The 20,372-nt window shown below is 38.5% G+C and overlaps 1 long non-coding RNA gene across 1 annotated transcript; it reads right to left on the bottom strand.

Annotated features, from left to right (window-relative positions):
* Positions 1 to 9,319: 9,319 nt before the first annotated feature.
* On the bottom strand, positions 9,320 to 13,878 carry LOC308672657. The gene is made up of 3 exons (XR_014027465.1): positions 13,507 to 13,878; positions 10,239 to 10,335; positions 9,320 to 9,582 (listed from the first exon to the last, which is right to left on the bottom strand). It is a non-coding gene; the product is annotated as an uncharacterized lncRNA (long non-coding RNA).
* Positions 13,879 to 20,372: the final 6,494 nt, after the last annotated feature.

Below are 20,372 nucleotides of genomic sequence, written 5' to 3'. Positions count from 1 at the left end.
TGTGACATCACAAGCCCAATACATAACAGTATTCATCAATCATAATCATTCCTTCCTTCCAATATCCCAGCCCCACACTTCGCACATATGCACAATTTACATGTGTGTTGTGCCCAGAAAAGGTAGTATTTATACAGTTGGGGACAGATTGTTATTGTACATGAATTGTCTCTGGCACATATTGTAAAGTGAGGATCCCCTTAACTGTGCAGATGTATTGCTCTTGTTTACGTTTCAGGATGTTTCCCTAAATTGGTCATCCCTCCCTTGAATTTCTAATAAAAGGGAATAACTGAACAACAGTTAACTTGAGAGGTGGATTTAGGGATGTTTTTTGAAATAATGCCAGTTATGAGACTTTCAAGTCCATTGATTGCCAGGGCAATAAAAATAATCACAAAGAACGCAAACATGCAATTCCTTAATTAAATTAATACATTAATTTTAATGTAACTTGCAGTGTTCATTAAACAGAGACGCTCAGAAGCATTTCAGAAATTAATCACACGGATTTTTATCAAGTGAAATGAAGAAGCGTCATGGAACAAAGACAAATGTGAAAAAGAAAGAGAAGAACTAAAGAGCAGAGCATCTGTGATTTTGGATTTGTGCAGAGATCTCAAGCAACATTTAGATAAGGCGATCTCTGCTCTGAATCCCCAGTGTGGCTGATTTTTAACAAAGAAAAAGACAACCTATTGAGTTTCTCCTTCAGAAATTTGAATTATATTTTAAAAACATGAAATGTAGTTAGTTTCAAGCTTGAGAGCAGGTTATTTGAAAGACCATCTTTTCCTAGTCACATCAAGCCAACCCACCACTGTGTGGAGGCAGAGAATGACCTACTAAGGAGATCCACCTAGCAGGACCAAGAAGAAAGGCCTTCTCTGTGGTGGCTTCTTCCCTGTGGAACATCTTCCCCACAGAGATAATAATTGATGCTCCCTCTTTGACACTTTTTTCCAAGGCTCTGAAGACCTGGTTTTGCCAATGGACCTGGGCAATGCAGAATGGGATACAGCCCATCAAGTGGTTGATTCGATTGTTGTTGCCGGGGTGGGTGGGTGGGTGGCATTGTTATCTACTGTTATCTACTGTTCTTGCATTGGATTTCACTGAGTCACAAAGCGAGTCACTGTTTTCTATATTTCTATATTATCCATTCTTTCCAATTTCCCTTTCTTCTGTTCTGGGATGCATGGAATGGGAACAGATATTGTTTAGAACAGTGTTTTTCTCAACTTTGGCAAGTTTAGGATGGCTGGACTTCAATTCCCAGCAAGGGTAAGTTGGGCTGGCTGGGGACTTCTGGGAGTTGAAGTCCACCCATCTTAAGCTTGCCAAGATTGTGAAGCATTGATCAAGAGAAAAGCTTTTAAACCAACACGTAAAGCTATTTCTCAACATTCTCTGGAAAACCTGGAAAGTTAGATGCATGATGACCACATATTAGATTAAATGTGTGATGGCATTTAATGCATCTGGATTTGTTTACGGTTGTGAAATGTTATAACCATAACAGAATGAGAAAGGAAATTAGGGGGATTCATGCGAGGATTTTTAAAAGGCAACACTGATATCGTCATAACTTATGGTACAATGCAACCCCATTCATATTGTGTATGGATGGGGTGTTCTGTGGTGTAAATGTAAATGCAGACAGACATGCACAAAACAGGCAGATAGATTTTGTACAGAAATCTCTGTAACTGAAAAAAGTTTATGATAACGTGGTTGGAGATTTCAAGCACAACTGCTTAAAAAAGCAAACCACAAGATTCTGTTTCTGTTCTGGAAAAGATGATTCAAGTTATGGATGTCAAGCTACAGTAATGTTCAGTCACACCCACCCCTGTTCTGCAGAGTAATCCATTCATTATGGTTTAAGTATGCATTATGTAACTTGTGTCTTAAGAGGGACATAGTATGGTGAAGATATGTACCAAACTAGGTGCGATGTGAGAAAATGCATTGGCCATTCCATCTTGAATCTATCAGAGCATGCATAAATTTTGAACTCTTCTGAACTCATAATGAGCATCACAAACTGTACTTATAATGTGTCGGATTTATGGGGTGTGTGTATGAGTGTTTGCAATGGAGCTGATGTTGGACAGAAGGGCTCTGGAAGTGCCTGTCATAGTTTTTATTTTATTTTTTTCCTTATAGGCACATGTTTTCCATTGCTCAACTACCATATGTAAGAAGAGCTATGCTTTAAGCTCAGCAATCTTTCTTCTCACATTTTTTTTCCTTGCTCAAGCTGAGTTCTACACCGCAAAAACATGGTTTCCTTTATAAAAGGGTCATAAGATGGAACCATACAGGCAGTCCTTGACTTACTACAGTTCATTTACTGACCGTTCAAAGTTACAGTGGCCCTGGAAAAAAGGGGGACTTATGGTCATTTTTCACGCATATGACCATTGCAACATCCCCAATGATTAAAATTACGACACTTGGCAACTGGTTCATATTTATGATGGTTGCAGTGCCTTGGGTCATGTGATTACATTTTGCAACCTTCTGACAAGCAAAGTCACTGAGGAAGCCGGAGTAACCTAACAACTGTTTTACTAATTTAAGAACTGCAGTGATTCACTTAACAGCCATGGCAAGAAAGATCATAAAGTGGGGCAAGTTTCACTTAACAAACGTATATAGATTCCCAGTTCAACTCTAACTGCTGCAGCAGATATTCTTAGATCTATGCCCAAAATACATCTCAGGTGCTGGGACTGCATTTGTTCTAGTGTTGTAATTGAGTATGTACCCCAAACGTCTGCTCCATACAAGAGCAGAGGAGTAACCTTAGCATTATATACTCTGATTAATGGGACAAGGGACCCTGGATAACTATGATTCTTTAATTTAAGCAATAGATTCAAGCAAGCCTTTGCTCTGAGTGTGTTCCATTGATGATGGCAAGCCCAAGATCCAGTCTTGGAAAACGTTATGCCTAAGTATACAAAGGTGTTAACCTGCTGAATTGGTTGACCATCAAATTGCCAGCTATGTCTCTCATGATGTCTTCCAAACACCATGATTTTTTATTTAGATTTACTGATGGTTAGGGAGTTGTCCTGGCAATAGGAGCTAAACCTTCTTAATAGCCTGCGTAATCCTACTTGTGAATACGATAATAGGATCATATCATCGGCATAGAGTAAGCTGTTACAGTATGTGTTTAGGATCATCAGCAATATGTACCATGGGATCCTTCATTAACCCTGGCAGGTCATTAATGTATAGATTAAATAATAATGGCGCCAGGATACACCCTTGTCTTACCCCTTTATTTGTGTGAATCCTGTTAGTCAGGGCCCCATTAACCACATACCACACCTTCAAACAGGTACTTGTGTAAAGGGCTTTAATCAAAGCTTTAATCAAAGTCTAGGTTCTATTTTAAGAGATGTCAATTTACTCCACAGTACTTCTCTATTTGTATGTGAGACTGATTGGGGTAGATTGTAGGGGCGATGGTGAAATATAATTTTATCATATTTTATCTATCTACATATTAAATTGCTGCATTTGATTCTAATTTCATTTTAAAAATGTATTTTATCCCAATTTCATTTTAAATTGTCTTTCATTTCATTTTAAACTGTATTTTAACCAATTCCATTTTAAATTGTTTTTTCCTGCATTTTAGTATAACGTGTGTTTGGAACTCTGCACCTTGATATGGCCCATGGGCTAATCAATAAAGTAATTAATTAATTAATTAATTAATTAATTAATTAACATAACAAATGTCTTACTTAGCAACAGAAATTTGATGCTCAATTGTGGTCATAAGTCAAGGACTGTCTGTATTTGGATTTCTGCCTGAAATATTCTTACAGTGAACAGTTGCTTGGGAAGGAACTGAGCAGGGGATTGGACTACATGACCTTCAAGGTCCCTTCCAATATTATTATTATTATTATTATTATTATTATTATTATTATTATTGTTGTTGTTGTTGTTGTTGTTGTTGTTGTTGTTGTTGTTGTTGTTGTTGTTGTTGTTGTTGTTATTATTATTATGTGATGTTTTATTGGCAGGAAGCATGTTGTGCATATGAGTCCTTTTGAACATTAGAAAAAGCTCCTATTAGTACTGGTAATCCTCAACTTATAACAGTTCATTTAGCGAGCATTCAAAGTTACCGTTTTTCACACTTACAACTGTTGCAGCATCCCTATGATCACATGATCAAAATTTGGATGCTTGGCAACTGGTTCAACTTTATGGGTCATGTGATCCTCTTTTTCTTATAAACAATGTTCATGAGGAAGCCAGATTTATTGAACATCTGTGTTACTAACACTGCAGTGATTCACTTGCCGGCTTTGGCAAGAATGGTTGTAAAATAGGGTAAAACTCAATTAACAACTGTCTCGCTTAGAAAATTTTGCCTCAGTTGTTATAATTCAAGGACTACTTGTAATTCCTGATTGCAACACTGAGTATCTTGGATGATGAATGAACTTCTCTGATATTTGGGAATGGCATGCATTCAGGATAATCATTAACTTCTGAATTATGATGTTTCTTCAGTGATGTTTGATAGTTTTCTGGTTTCCCTCAAAATTTCTCTTTCACTTATAAACATTTAAATTAGGAGTGACATATCTGTCACTCCAGTGTGCCATTTGTGGCTCCCTGCACTGCAGAGTTAAAGTTCTGAAACTCAATAGCTATGTAGCCTTGAGTTATTTGTAAGAATAGTAACAGCAGGATACAAAGTAATAAATAAAAATAAATAAAATAACCCATGCAAATATGTCCTGGTTCTGGCATAGAATCAAAATCTTACAAAGTATTAGTACCACTTTATAAAACCTTAGTAACACCATGCAGCCAATTTTGGTCACCACATCACAAAAAAAGATATTGATTGTTTGGAAAAAAAATTCAAAGAAGAGCAACTAAGATGATCAAAGGCCTGGAGACTAAAACATACAAATAACGGCTATGGAACTTGGGTTTGGCTAGTCTAAAGAAAAGAAGAAATAGGGGAGACATGATAGCAACGTTCCAGTATCTGAGGGGCTGCCACAAGGAAGAGGGGGACAGGTTGTTCATCAAAGCACCAGAGGGAAGGACGAGAAACAAGGGTTGGAAACTGATCAAAGAGAGAAGCAACCTGGAATTAAGGAAAAACTTCCTGACAGTGTGGACTATCAACCAGTGGAACAGCTTACCCCCAGAAATCGTGGGCGCTCCATCACTGGAGATTTTTAAGAAGAGACTAGACAATCACCTGTCTGAGACGATATAGGTTCTCCTGCTTGAGCAGGGGGCTGGACTAGAAGACCTTCAAGGTCCCTTCCAGCTTCTCTTCTCTTCTCTTCTCTTCTCTTCTCTTCTCTTCTCTTCTCTTCTCTTCTCTTCTCTTCTCTTCTCTTCTCTTCTCTTTTCTCTTCTCTTCTCTTCTATTCTATTGACAACTTCAGTCTTGTGGATAGGAAGCAACATGTCTTGGATGTTCATCAATGAAGCTAAACCAATGTTTAGGAATTTTCCAGCAAAATCCCCCTCTAATAAATTTTCTTTCAACATCATTAGACTTCTCCATCATTATTACTCCACCAGGTCACCTTACAACCATCTGCAGCTGGCAGCAAAACAATGGTTATAAGCCGCATACTATCTCAGTTATCCACAGTATCCCAAGATGATATTGTGATTCAGCAAAAGCTAAACGGAATGTAATGGCCCCTGGTTTAGATGAAATCTCACATTTTGTTCTCAAGGAATTGCCTTTCGCTGTTGTTTAACCCACCATCTGCCTCCAAACAAGACAATGGAGCCTTTGAGGATGAGCAGGGAGGATCCATCAGCTCTGTTTTACTGTAGACAAGGCTATCTCTCCTGTAATAGGAGACTTATTAAATGTGGCACTTTCCAGGTAACATTGTCAAACTACATCATTAGGAATGGCAAAAAAACCCTCTGTATTTCCCCCCCCCCCGGGGGTATAGGGGAAAGGGTGTTTGCCGAAGGTTATGATTATAGTGTGTTTTAATATGTAACCTTTTATTGTAAACAACCCTCTCAATGATGTCTGGGTTTTGTTTGTCACAAAGTTATATGTTTGAGCCAAGTTAATAATTGATGGGACTATACTGGTAATTTATTGCACAGGCCACTGAGGTCCAATTTGCTGACTGCTCCTTGCTTTTTATTTGCCTGCTGGTTTGGAAAAAGGAGGTATTCCTCACCTGGTCAGATTGCTTAAGGAATTACCCCAGCTATGCACTGCTGGCGTCAGGGCCAGTAGATGTCTATTTGAATGAAAGAGCCTCACAAAGCTGAGTGAAGCTGGTTCTCATTTTGTGAACAAGTCTGAGTAACCCAGTTTGTTTCTGTCAGTTTTCTCCTTCCTTTTGAAAGAAAGCACAGGGATGCAGTTAAACCATCATGTTAGAATCAGTTTGGTCTAGTGGAGAAGGCACCAAGATGGAAACTGTGACAGTGACAGTCCCATTTTAGGTATGAAGGCCATCTAGGCGACTCTGTGTCAATCACCAGGAGACCCTGAGTTCTAGTTCCATCTAAGGCATGAAAACTGACTGTGTAACCTTGGATCAGTACCTCTCTCTCAGTCTAACCCACCTGACAGGGTTGTTGTGGGGAAAATAGGATTAGGTACGTTCATCACCCTGAATTATTTATAAACATAATAAAGATAGGATACGAATGAACAAATACTTCTAGAACCCAAAGTTATCTTCGTGCTTTAGAGCAGAGCCTTATTTTAAAATGTGCTCGCTTCTCATTTATTTATTTATTTGTTTTAAGAAAAGGAAAAATGAGTTGTTGTTTTTTTTGAAAAAGGAAAAAAGATCCCTGCAAAGATACCCGTATCCCTTGCTTGTTGTCACTTCATTTATCTTTCACCATCAGCCGATCCCAAAGCAACAAAAATTATCGGAAGCCAGCCTTCAGAAATTGTTCATCTGTGGATAAAACTAAAAAGGCGGGTCAGTTACAACTTGTACTTATGGAAGGGTTCCTGAGCACAAATATTTGAAAAGCAATAAAAAGGAAAGCGGTGAAGCTTTTAACTTCCAGGGAAGTAGAGAAAGGGGATCATCTAAACTTCATCCTTTAGTATGGAGCAAAAAAGGAGGAAAAAAATGCCATGAGAATGGAATACAGCGTTCCACATAGCCTCTGTAATGTCATGGATGGGCAACGAGAATGGACTTCAGCAACTTTTATCTTTCTCACATCAAAAGGTTGTATTGGGAAATGGGTAGAAATACAGGTAGTCCTCAACAACTAAGCTCCTTTGCTAAGCGAGACAGTTGTTAAATTAATTTTGCCCCATTTTATGACCTTTCTCACCACAGTTGTTAAGTGAATCATGGCAGTTGTTAAGTTAGTATCATGGTTGGCTTCCTCATTGACTTGTCACAAGGTTGCAAAAGATGATCACATGTCCCCTGCAACCTTCATAAATTTGAACCAGTTGCCAAGTGTCTGAATTTTGATCATATGATCATGGGGATGCTACAAAGGTGGTAACTGAAAAACATTCATAAGTCATTTTTTCAATGCTGTTGTAACTTTGAATGGCCACTAAAAAATGAACTGTTCTAACTCGAGGACTCCCTATATTGGGAAATACAAGTTGGATACCCTACATTGAGAAGTGTCTTGTTTTATTTGTTCAGGTATCTTGCTGGTTAAATTTAAATTGATTTTAAAGGAGCAAAAGGTCTTCGAGATAATTGGGCACAAAATTCGGTATTGAGGAAAACCTCTGAAAGAATGACAACACATGCAGATTGTCTAGCATTTCGAGTGAGTTGTTGAAAAGGCATGAAAACCAGTGACATTGCCATGGCCTAGACTTCAGCCGTTATACACATCGCAACTGTTGAATTTCTGTTGTGGACGCTGAATAGGACAAGGTTTGCTACATGGAATGCCAATCCTGTTTGTTTGTTTGTTTGTTTGTTTTTAAAAACTGTCTCCCCAAATTTTTATATCATGAATCAATTTCATTTAGGCGTTTTGTTAATTTCTATAGAAAAAATATTGCAATGTATGGCAGTGAAAGCTGGACCATAAGAAAGGTTGAGCGCCAAAGAATTGAAGCCTTTGAACTATGGTGCTGGAGAAGACTCCTGCGAGTCCCTTGGACTGCAAGGCGATCAAACCAGTCAGTCCTAGAGGAGATTTTTTTTATTTATTTATTTTTATTTTTATTACATTTATATCCCGCCCTTCTCCGAAGACTCAGGGTGGCTTACAAGCTTAGCAGTAGCCTTCATTCTATGTATATGCCTGCTTGTTAGGGCTTTCACACACACCCCAAGCGGCATTATTACAAAGTCAGCTTATTGCCCCCAACAATCTGGATCAACCCTGACTGCTCTTTAGAAGGCCAGATCCTGAAATTGAAACTCAGATACTTTGGCCACCTAATGAGAAGGAAGGACTCACTGGAGAAGAGCCTAATGCTGGGAAAGGTTGAGGGCAAGAGAAGAAGAGGACGACAGAGAAGGAGGTGGCTGGATGGAGTCACTGAAGCAGTAGGCGTGAGCTTAGATGGACTCCAGAAGATGGTAGAGGACAGGAAGGCCTGGAGGAACATTGTCCATAGGGTCGCGATGGGTCGGACACGACTTCGCAACTAACAACAACAAATAGGAAAAATAAATGTTCTCTAGCAAAATATATTAAGGCACCTGCATGTGCATATTGCTTCCGATTTGGCACACTAGGGAATAACTACTTAGAGGAAAAGGAGGCATTAAGGTATGCACATGTATGTGGCCTCTGTATGTGGGCATTTGCACCCTTGTGGAAACTATTGATTCCACAACATTTCCTGTCAGCCATTGGACAGGAACAGCCAAAAGGAATCTCTGAAATAGTTTGGGACAATTGTTTTGAGGATGTTTGATTTACTATTCAAGCACAAACAGCTGCCATCGGGGAAGAGGCAGCATGCCAAGCCCGGGGGGGGGGGGTAAGAGGGAAGAGCACCAGAAGAGAGCAAAATGTTGTTTATAGGCAGATCTATTAAATGGATTTTGCAATAGATCCACTCTAGATTCCTACTGAGATGCCTTTTTAAATGAGGTTTACATTGCACAAAGCACCCAGCAATTCAGCTTCTGCAAAATACCAGCTAAGATCTTCTGCTCTTCCTAGACAGAAGCACTGAATTGTTTGTTAATGGAGTACTTAAATTGAGGGGAATGGATGAGAGTCTGCATTGGATCATATATGAATGAATGAATCTTTATTGTCGAAGTACAACTATGTATACACTGAGGTTAGCTGAGCCTCCCTTTGTGCTCCCACCCACCCCCCAACACACAGTGACAACAAACCCTCCATCTTACTACACCATGTGAATGGAGTTGGGATTTTCATTTTTCCATCCATTCGTGGGTGGAATTGATTTATTTTTTAATTTCCCACAAAGGACAGGTGACACTGCCCACTGCTACATTTTTCAGAACCATTTATGGTATCCGTCAGTATGAGATATAGATGATAGGCTGGTTGGATGGATGGATGGATGGATGGATGGATGGATGGATGGATGGATGGATGGATGGATGGAGGCTGCAATGGAGAAAACATTTGAAGAATAATATCAGCTCTGTAAGGCAGACCAAACTTGATACCACCTAGGTCTACAACTATTTTTATAGTTTCAGTAATAGTTACAGTAACAGAATCTTGCAAGTGTGAATGTGTTTCCTCTCCTCCCTTCATGTGACTAGATGTACCTGTTTGAGGTCTTTTCATAAATCTCGTTCTTGGCATGAGCTCAAGGCATGTTCATCTGATCATTGCCATGGTAACAGACCTTTCCTCTATCTATCCTTCAAAGCCATTCTCTCTACACTCTACACTCCACTTTTTCACTTTTAGGCTTCTCATCTGCTATATACGTACTACAGGTAAGCCTTGACTTACAACTGGACACTTAATGACTGATTAAATTCCTGACAGACCTACCTGGAAGATCAGTCTTATGATCCAGACCTACCACAAAGCCAGACAGAAATTGACCAAGTGTTTGGTTCCAAGGAGAACCTCATGAAGAAATCAGGCCAATGAGAACTGGGAACAAGAAAGGTGGGGCAACCCTTCTCTGTTAAATGGAACCAGGGATCATTTTTCCCTTCTTTCTTAAAATTTATTGGCACCTTCCTATAAACATTATACTGTAGAAATATGAGTGTACATATCCCTTTCTTACATATATACTGTACCTCTTTCATTGGACAGAAGAATAAACAGTTATTCATATGATCTCATTATGATTTTGTGAAATTAAGAGGACAGCCACGCCATGGAAGCTTTCAGCACCTATAGATGACAAACAGCAAGAACATTTTATAAAAATAGAGGGAGCACAATATAAGAAGGTTTGTTTGAAATCTGATGGGCCTGAGGAAATAGTAAATCATGCCTTGGTGATGGCTTGGACAAATTAAAAAAAAATTTGCTTGGTTGTTTTCTTGCAGACATTTCATTACCCAAACTAGTAACATCATCATCATCCCTGGACTTGATGATGTTACCTAGTTTGGATAATGAAACATCTGCAAGAAAACAAACAAGCTCAGAGAGTACCATTTCAACCCTGAGCTACAAATACTCTCCTTTATGGGTAACAAATTGTACATAAGTATTGTTCTTGTTTAAATATAATTTGAAAATCTAGTTAGAAGAGTTACAACAATTAATCAGTGGAACAACCTGCCTCCAGAAGCTGTGAAGGCTCCAACACTGGAAGTTTTAAAGAAGAGACTGGACAACCATTTGTCTGAAATGGTATAGGGTTTCCTGCCTATTATATTATTATTATTATTATTATTATTATTATTATTATTATTATTATTATTATTATTATTATTATTATTATTATTATTAAACTTTTATTCATAAAACATGAAACTCATTCAACTGAACACTCAAATTGACTGGCACTAATGGTTGACACGAGTTGCTGCCAACATCCTAGGTATCAACCAGGTATCTCCTTAAAATGTAAGGTGTTCCGAGTAGCGCAGTTTTTGGTAGCTTTGCTGGAGTTATTGCAGGAAGCTGCAATTTCTTGACGTATTTTGCAAAGTTTTTGGACATAGTTCCCAGTGCCCCAATGATAATGGGTATCACTATTACATTTTTCATCCATAATCGCACAGTTTCGATGGCCAGGTCATGGTATTTCGTAATTTTTTTCAGTTCTTTTTCTTCGACTCTGGCATCTACTGGTACAGCGATATCAATCAACTGTACGCTTCGGTTCTCTATGACTACAATATCTGGCAAGTTGTGTTCCAAATGGCGATCTGTCTGTATTCGGAAGTCCCACAAGATCTTCACCCTCTCATTCTCCACAACTTTTTCCACCCTATGTTCCCACGACTTATTATTATTACTTTCCATTGTTAATTTTATTGGAAAGGCAATGCACTGGAGGGAAAACTTCATAAGAAGCTGGGTGCTTGACATTATATATGGCGCATATTGCCTGGTTTGGGAAATGTCAAATCTTTAAACCAAGGTTTCTCAGTCTTGGCAGCTTAAAGATATGTGAACTTCAGAATTCCTCAACCAACCACACAAAGGTTGCCCAGGTTGAGAATTACTACTTTAAGAATTGAAGTGGTATTTTCAGATGTCCTGGAGAAAGAAAAAGACACGATCAACAGATCAGATCTACTGCCTATCCTATTCTTATTCCAATTCTTGTTACTATATCTATAAATCAACTGCCTCGCTCATGAAAGATGTAATTCATATCTCTTCACACGACTTTTCTTGAAATCAAGATTTTTCTCTGAGGGTTTTTGTGGATTCCAAAGGCTGCCAACTGTAATATACGTGAAATTACAGGCCTATCAGTTTTACTTGGGGATACTGCTAGAGGAAGAAGCATGCTATTTATAAAACAAGAAAACTAAGCTGTGGAGTTTCTTCTCTGGCATTGTGAGATTGACTAGAGGGGATTAAGATCAATTTTCTGATAAAATCCACTTGTGAAATTGACTAGAGAAAAAAGTGGCAAGGGAAATATTGTTGGAAAGGGAATCCCCTCTATTTTTCTCCCCCTTTCTCCAAATAATTGCTTGGGCAGGAAAGACTTCTTTTTTCCCAAAAGCTACATCAAATGCACAGGACTGAAGGGGCAATGTGCAGAAATGAAGGTACAATAGATCAAACCTATATAGGTTTGCAGACAAAAATAGACTTTGAAAAATAGTCCACAGTCGCATCTCAAATCTGTGACTCTTGTCAGTTAGGCAGCTGAGATATATGCCTTATGCCAATGTTAGAGCATCAGGAGATATTACATCATATTTTTAATCCAATGCTTATTAAATAACAATTGCATTTTGAAACATTTCTACTACCACATCGTTGCATGCTTAGAAGTGGGTGCCTTCACCTTTATTAAATTCCTTCTCTCGGCCTGGATTTTACTCTGCTAGCCATTGCCAACTATAAGGGGCTGTGTGTGCTCATCTCCATTTCAAGACAATTGAGCCTTCACTGTCCAAAAATATGTGGCCAGCATGACTCAGGTAATGCTGTTACCTTCCCACTAAAGTGGGATCTATTTATCTACTTGCGTCTGAATGCTTGCAAATTGCTAGGTTGGCAGGCATTGTGACAAGAATGGGAGCTAACCCCATTGCATGGTGCTCAGGTCTTGAAACTGGCCTGCTGGCTCTTCCAGCCAACAAGCTCAGCATCTTAGCCACTAAGCCACCACGCTGCCCCTCAATCTGGATAGGTTGACCAAAAAAGAGGTCCAACCTAGCAATCCCCATAAATAATAATAGCTGTATTTTCCTAAGAATTTGCATTTATTTATTTAAGAAAATTGATATGGCTACCCAACTCCCTCTCAGTGACTCACTTTGTGACTCAGTGAAACCCAATGCAAGAACAGTAGATAACAATGCCCCCCCCCGGCAACAACAATTGAATCAACCACTTGATGGGCTGTATCCCATTCTGCAGTGCCCAGGTCCATTGGCAAAACCAGGTCTTCAGAGCCTTGGAAAAAAGTGTCAAAGAGGGAGCGTCAATTATTATCTCTGTGGGGAAGATGTTCCACAGGGAAGAAGCCACCACAGAGAAGGCCTTTCTTCTTGGTCCTGCTAGGTGGACCTCCTTAGTAGGTCATTCTCTGCCTCCACACAGTGGTGGGTTGGCTTGATGTGACTAGGAAAAGATGATCTTTCAAATAACCTGCTCTCAAGCCACGTAGGGCTTTGATGGTGACAACCAGAACCTTGAACTGGACCATCATTTCATTGCTCAAGTGCAAGGAGACAGAGGATGAAGTCCTATGAATCCAACAGATAGAAACCAACAAAATAACTGTGCTGCTACTTCTCATTTCCAGCACACAATGTTCCATAGTAGTCACCAGGAGACCTTTCTAGCTATCCAAGCAGAGGTGAAAGGATGGGTGTAAATCCTTCAGTGTAATTTGTGGGCTCATAAATGTTTAAATCTTACTTGTGTGTGCAAGTGGAAAACTAATCCATTCTCTCACATCTGAGTCAAATCCATGATGACACTCACACCTTTGTGCTATATTTGCAATGCCAAAGTTTCAGGAAGGCAAGGAAGGGGCATTCGCTTTTTTTAAACAACCAGACTCTTTCCATCAAACAGAGTTATGTTTCCAGCCAAGTTCTCCTTTTGCGCTCTACTAAAAAGCCCAGAAAAAAAGAAATAAATTTAGTTGTAAGCATAAATAATGCCAAACATCCAGTCCAAAGATACATGTATTCATTTTACCAATCTGCATTTAAAATCAGCCTAGAAAACTATGCTTGGATAGACCAAAAAAAACCCCCCAAAAAACTTTCAATCATTTCTGTTAAATCTCACATTGGCCATTTTTTGTAAATACACAGACAGAGGCAATGGTCCCACTGATGCTTCATTTCCCAATAATGAGAGAAGTGATATTTACAGGAAAGATTTAAATATCTTTTTAGCACCAGACCGTACATTTTTGTACGTTATGGATGGACCCCTTAATGTGTGAATGAATAATGTATCCATCTCATTAAATTTTTACAACATTCTAGATCTAGACTGTCAAATAGTTGTTTGCAGTTTGCTTCCTCATTATACTGCCACGTAATTCTCTCTCTCTTTTGGTTCAGCATTGCTTTACTACGAGAGAAGCTTCAGCCTTTGAAATTGTCTAGCCTTGGTTTTGGACTTAAACAGAGTCAGGTCTAGTTAGTATCGTTTGTTTGTATGTTTATTTGTTTAGATTTGTTTGCCACCAATTTCACTTCAAGGCACCTCTGGGCAGCTTACAATGTTAAAAGGCATTAAAGCCATGAAGAATAAATATTTCTAATAACAGTAAAAATTACATTTAAAGAGTTGAGGAGGAAGGGATGTGCACAGAGGGAGATGGGGGTCTTCTCTTAATCCATCACCACCTCCAGCAGATACACCCCCTTTGAGGCTCCAGGCCAACTGGCAGAACCAGGTCTTCAGGCCCTGGTTCAGAAAGGTGGGTGAGGATTTCACCTTGAGGGAAGGGACAGGATGTTGCAAAGGGCAAAAAGGCTCTTCTCCTGAACCCCACCAAAAAATCTTTGACCAATGGGGCCCACAGCATGCCCTTCTGCTGGCATGGATGGGGTGGGCCAGTCTCATTGGGTTGAGATGGGGAAGCTACTGAGAAGTCCCAGGCCTGTAGACTCTATACTGTAAGAGTGATGGGATGCTCGTATGAGTCCCACCTCAGACTTTATCTGGGTGAAAGAAGTCTGGATAACCTGACTTCATTGGTCACTCCAAAGGTGGTGTTGTTTGAAGGCATCTCTTGCAATAATCGCCCCTGTCTGTTCAGATGGTCTCTCCTTGTGGACATAATCCCAAAGCTTCTAGTGAAAAATCCTGTTGTTTTTACTCTTGCCACTGGCCTCATGCTCAAAGCGCATTAGCACGAAGTGGTTATAACAACAAAAAAATTCATAGGAAGTTACGAAATCAGGCTACAGAACCTACTTTGGGCATTTTCCAATCCTACATGGAGATGCCAACAGTTGATTTTTATGATTTTCACCATACAATACAATGCAGACTTTCTTCTACTCGGCATGAATACAAAGAGTGAGGTAAGCTTTGCCAAGTGCCCATAGTTGCTGGTTTTAATTACAATTTCCTAAACATTTGTTCTCCTGCTAAATCAATGTTTGTATTGGGTGGGTGTTTTGTTTTTTGGGGGGATTTTTTTTTTAGTACAGTGCACGCTAACTGCTAATTGAGCCAATCTAATTTAGCCCAAAGCAAAATATTTGGGTGATGTGTGTATTCAGTCTGTTGTGTCTTGTTTAACAAATCATGGCTTAAGCTGGCTGGAAATGAAAGTGGGCTAACTACTGAGTTTCTAAAAATTAAGAATTTCAGAACTTAAGCACGAACCCTCCATTGCGCAAAAGGTAGTGTGACACGAACATATTTCTTAGCTAAGGGTAACATTCTGGAAAATGTGATCCCATTTGAATCTCTTCATTCTCACATTTTAAAAGCTGATTTCGCATTCTCTTCATTTTTATAACCACTTTAATTGAAAATGTAATAAAATCACTCTTAACTGTATGAGAACTCTGCAACTGCTCATCCTTTGAAGTAACATTTGAAAAAAACAAGGTATTTAGCAAGAATAAGTGACCAGCTACTTTAATTAAAATAACCTCAACACTGAGATAATAAAATGTAGAATTAATATATTGTGCAATAATACACATTAGCTTTTTAGTATATTAAATTAATATATGGTAATAGTACACATGTCATGATTTTATTGATTCGCTTGAAGTAGTAATATTACACAGATACATCAGTATAGTGTCAGACAGGGATCAAGCATTAACTTTTGGGTAGCTTGAGTTTTTTCAAGCATGGGTTCTTTTGAATGATACGATCTGCGCTAAGTTGCATATGTCTGTGAAGTTTGTACAGAATATCCATATAATAGCTTTCTCACAATCACTGTTTCTTGACTTGTGCATTTCATGCTATTTCCTCAATATTTGTAACTAAATCTTCTTCTTTTTTAATTACAAAGTGGCCCCGGAAAATTTGGAGAAGCATGAACATTGAGGAATAATTGCATCCCAGTTAGGATCTTTTTTCTTAAAGTATGAATGAAGTTGTTTCATATTAAAATGTCAGGAGATGTTCTCATTCTAAATTGGTAGAACTTTCAAAATAGACATTTCAGATGGGGGGAAAAATGTTACGCCCTCCCTAATTACAAACAAATACATTGACCCCAGAAACTTTCTTTTGCACCTGGTCTTAAACTTACTGAAAACATTTCCCATTGAGGGGGAGCCCTCTCAAAGATCTTGATGTGGCAATTGAGGTTACGACTTCAGTTATGGGACTTTATCTTGCAGACCAGTTCAGATATAATGACATAACATTTAAACTGTAACTTGGAGAAGAATGAAAAACAAAGATGTGAGGCTTATTAAAGGATTCATATGGATAATAATAATAATAATAATAATAATAATAATAATAATGATGATGATGATGATGATGATGATGATGATGATGATGATGTTGGAAGGGACCTTGGAGGCCATCTAGTCCAACCCCTTGCTCAGGCAGGAAACCCTATACCATTACAGACAAATGGCTGTCCAGTCTCTTCGTAAAAAACTTCCAGTGTTGGAGCATTCACAGCTTCTGGAGACAGGTTGTTCCACTGATGAATTGTTCTAACTGTCAGGAAATTCCTCCTTAGTTCTAGGTTGCTTCTCTATTTGGTTAGTTTCCATCCATTGATTCTTGTCCTGCCTTCAGGTGCTTTGGAGAATAGCTTGACTCCCTCTTCTTTGTGGCAACCCCTCAGATATTGGAACACTGCTATCATGTCACCTCTAGTCCTTCTTTTCATTAAACTACACATACCCAATTCTAGCAACCGTTCCTTATATGTGTTAGCCTCCAGTCCCCTGATCATCTTTGTTGCTCTTCTCTATACTCTTTCTAGAGTCTCAAGATCTTTTTTACATCGTGGTGACCAAAACTGGATGCAGAATTCCAAGTGTGGCCTTACCAAGGCTTTATAAAGTGGTATTAGCATTTCAAGTGATCGTGATTTAATGAGGACTTGCTGTAAAATATAGATTAAATATTCATGGACTGACTTCTTTTTCCTAATTAGAGGAGCTAGTAATCCCTCAACACAAGGAGCCTTGGTGGAGCAGTGGGCTAATGCCTCCTTAAGTAACACCAGCTGCCTGCAATCAGTGCAGGTTCGAGTCCCACCAGGCTCAAGGTTGACTCAGCCTTCCATCCTTCCGAGGTAGGTAAAATGAGGACCCAGATTGTTGGGGGCAATAAGCTGACTTTGTAATAATGCCGCTTGGGGTGTGTGTGAAAGCCCTAATAAGCAGGCATATACATAGAATGAAGGCTACTGCTAAGCTTGTAAGCCGCCCTGAGTCTTCGGAGAAGGGCAGGATATAAATGGGATTAAAATAAATAAAATAAAATAAATTTGCAGCATTTCAGCATTTAAGGCGGTGGTATGCATCATTTGGAGGCAGGGCTACCCCATCTGGTGGGGTCCAGGAGAAGAGCCCTCTCGGCTATTGCTCCTGCCCTCTGGAAATCTTTCCCCCCCGCCGCAAAATAAGATCAGCTCCTGACCTTCCATAAGAGCTTAAAGACCTGGCTTGGGGTGCCGGCAGATGGCTTCATGTTGGGGGGGAGGGTGTTGGTTGATTAACCACAGATCGCCCCTTCTCATCATATTCTCTCCCCGCCTCCCTTTTTTTTTAGCTAGGGCTGATTTTATAGTATTTATAGTTTTGTATTTATATTACAAACTACACAGTTTTATTATTTTATTATATTGTAAACCATACAGAGTGACTGTGTGCAAATGGGCAGTTAATATTTTTTTACAAATAAACAAATAAATTTGAAGGGCTGTAACTTAGACATAGGACCTTCAGGATGGCTATTCTGGAGTTTTAAAGGAGGGATGAGAAATGAAAAGCTTAGCTGAGCGGGGGGGAACCCACATGAATATCAGATAATTGAATTGCAGCCATTTTTGTAGTGCAGTTTGTCAGACTTTCACTCACCCCTGTTTTATGGGGAATGGGGCAGAACTCAACATGGATGTGGTCAGGTGGTCAACAAAGGTTTACCATGACCCAAGAGAGTCATTACCTTTTTCTATTGGGTCAATCTAAAAAGTTGGATGAATTGATCAGACTGTGGTTACCAGATAGCATGCTGGACAGACAATCTTGGTTTGCATGTGGGGCTACCAATTAAGGATGTACAAAAATTCAGTTGGAATCAAATCTGATTCCAAATCAAACTGGATTTTAGTGGTTGATATGAATTACATTGGTTTTCTCCGTATTGACTGAGACAGGTTCTTCAAATATGTAGCAACATTATCTAATGTTTCATTTGCATAAATTTTCCAAATCAGAGTTGGATCATAAACCTGCATCAGAAATTCATCTTGGATTTTGCCCAATTTTCTTACCCCTACTATGATCAAAAACCTGATTATTTCTAAGTATTGATAGTATCTGTGGTGACCCAGAATCCCTACAGGTGACTATATAAAAATCTATTTTTAAGTCCCAAAGGAATTTGGAAATTAAACTGGGAATAAAATTTTTCTATGTGTATTTATGGGTGAGAAAGGAGAAAAATCACATAGCCCTATAACTTTATTTTTTCAAAGCTGACTTCAACATCTAGTTAAATCTACAAGCATCTCTGATTTCCCTTTCTCTTTTATTTTTTCTATTCCCCCCTTTATTTTCTGTACTTTTTTTTTCCAAAATACCCCAGTATCTTTTTTTTGGCACGCTTCCTATTTCCAAGCAGCAGCTGCAAAGAATGAATGGTAAATCAAACACCCTAAAATCTGTTGTTTTAAAACAATGTCGGAGATTTGCCGATTCTCTCCCCCTCTCTCATTCTTGTTATAACCATGGTGTCTCTTCTTTGTACTGCAGCAAAATAACTAATTGGTATAGCAAAAGCCTGACCTTTGTTTTTTGGTGAAAATTAGGGGGTAGGTTAGGGGGTGAAAAGCAGATAATTCCCCGGCAGTTTAGATAAGTAGATATTATAGGCTTCCCATGTTAATTAGTATTAAATATTTTTTTTCAATTACCAGTAGCTTTCATCATCAAACTCTCTTGTAGAAAATGTTGGAGGGGTTTTTTTTTCCTGTTCTTCTTAGCATTTAGAAAGCCCTCCCAAACATTTTTCCATAGCTTGTTTTTCAAAAGGCTAACTAATGTGGTTACTTCATGCCCAGGCTAGATGGGCATTTCATTTTTTATGACTTTAAATTAAGGTCGGCGGTAACTATAAATTCAACCAGGCATTTTTCAGATAGCTGCCTTTAAGCCTAGTTTTTTTCCCCTCCAAAAGAAAATGTTTTATGAAATTCCTTTTGTGTAAAACCAAAAAAAAAAATTATCTTTTTTGATTGGAGATTTTGGATTGGTGACTGTTTCATTCCTTTATGGGGTATTTTTTATTGTTTTCTATACTTTCTGGTTCCTCTGGAAGTCAGAAAGTTATAAAAATTAAATAAATAAAATTGTTGGGCAAATCATATTAATGTATCATCTGACCTGGGAAACTAATAAATAAATCCATGTGAGCAGGACAGTGAAGAAAACACTAATTGCTTTTCTTTTTTTAAAAAAAATCCAAACATACTAGATCTTCAGAATTCTTAAACTGTTGGTATTATTATTTTTTAAAATATCTTAGTGCGGGACAAAGGAAAAATGACACCTTTTTTCAAATAGGCAATACTCATATTTTTATTGTTTGAAATCTCACCACATTCAGTTGTGTCTACCACTATATGTTGAAATAGGCTTGCAAATTATAATCATTTTTCCCTATAGGTTCTCATTTTTAATAATAACATGACAGGCAAACTTAAGAGCTAGCATAGCAAATTGTTTTAATTTTCCCATTAATGTTTCTATTCTCTTTAAGGATCCTCCAGCACCAAATTCTCAGCAAATCCCTTTAGCTTTTAGGTTTCTGTTTTAATCTTTACTCCCACAATTTTCTCACACTGAATTATATCTTTCTTCGATACTAAAATAGTGAAGAGAATGAACATCCTTGCTTTGTCCTTGTCCCTTTTTGTATCTCAAAGGGTTTTGTTAATTCACCATTAATAATTATTTCTACAAGATATAAATCAATTATACACATTTAATGAAAGTCCCTCTAAAATACATATTTTCCAAAACTTTTAACAGGAAAGCTCAATTTAAATGATCAAAGGCCTTCTCTGCATCTATGAAAATCTGTGCAGTTTGTTTTTCATA

This window comes from Vipera berus, assembly GCF_964194415.1.
Source record: "Vipera berus genome assembly, chromosome: 10".
NCBI lineage: Eukaryota > Metazoa > Chordata > Lepidosauria > Squamata > Viperidae > Vipera > Vipera berus.
Note: the sequence above shows the minus strand (reverse complement) of the source record. Positions and strands in the feature narration are given on the sequence as shown.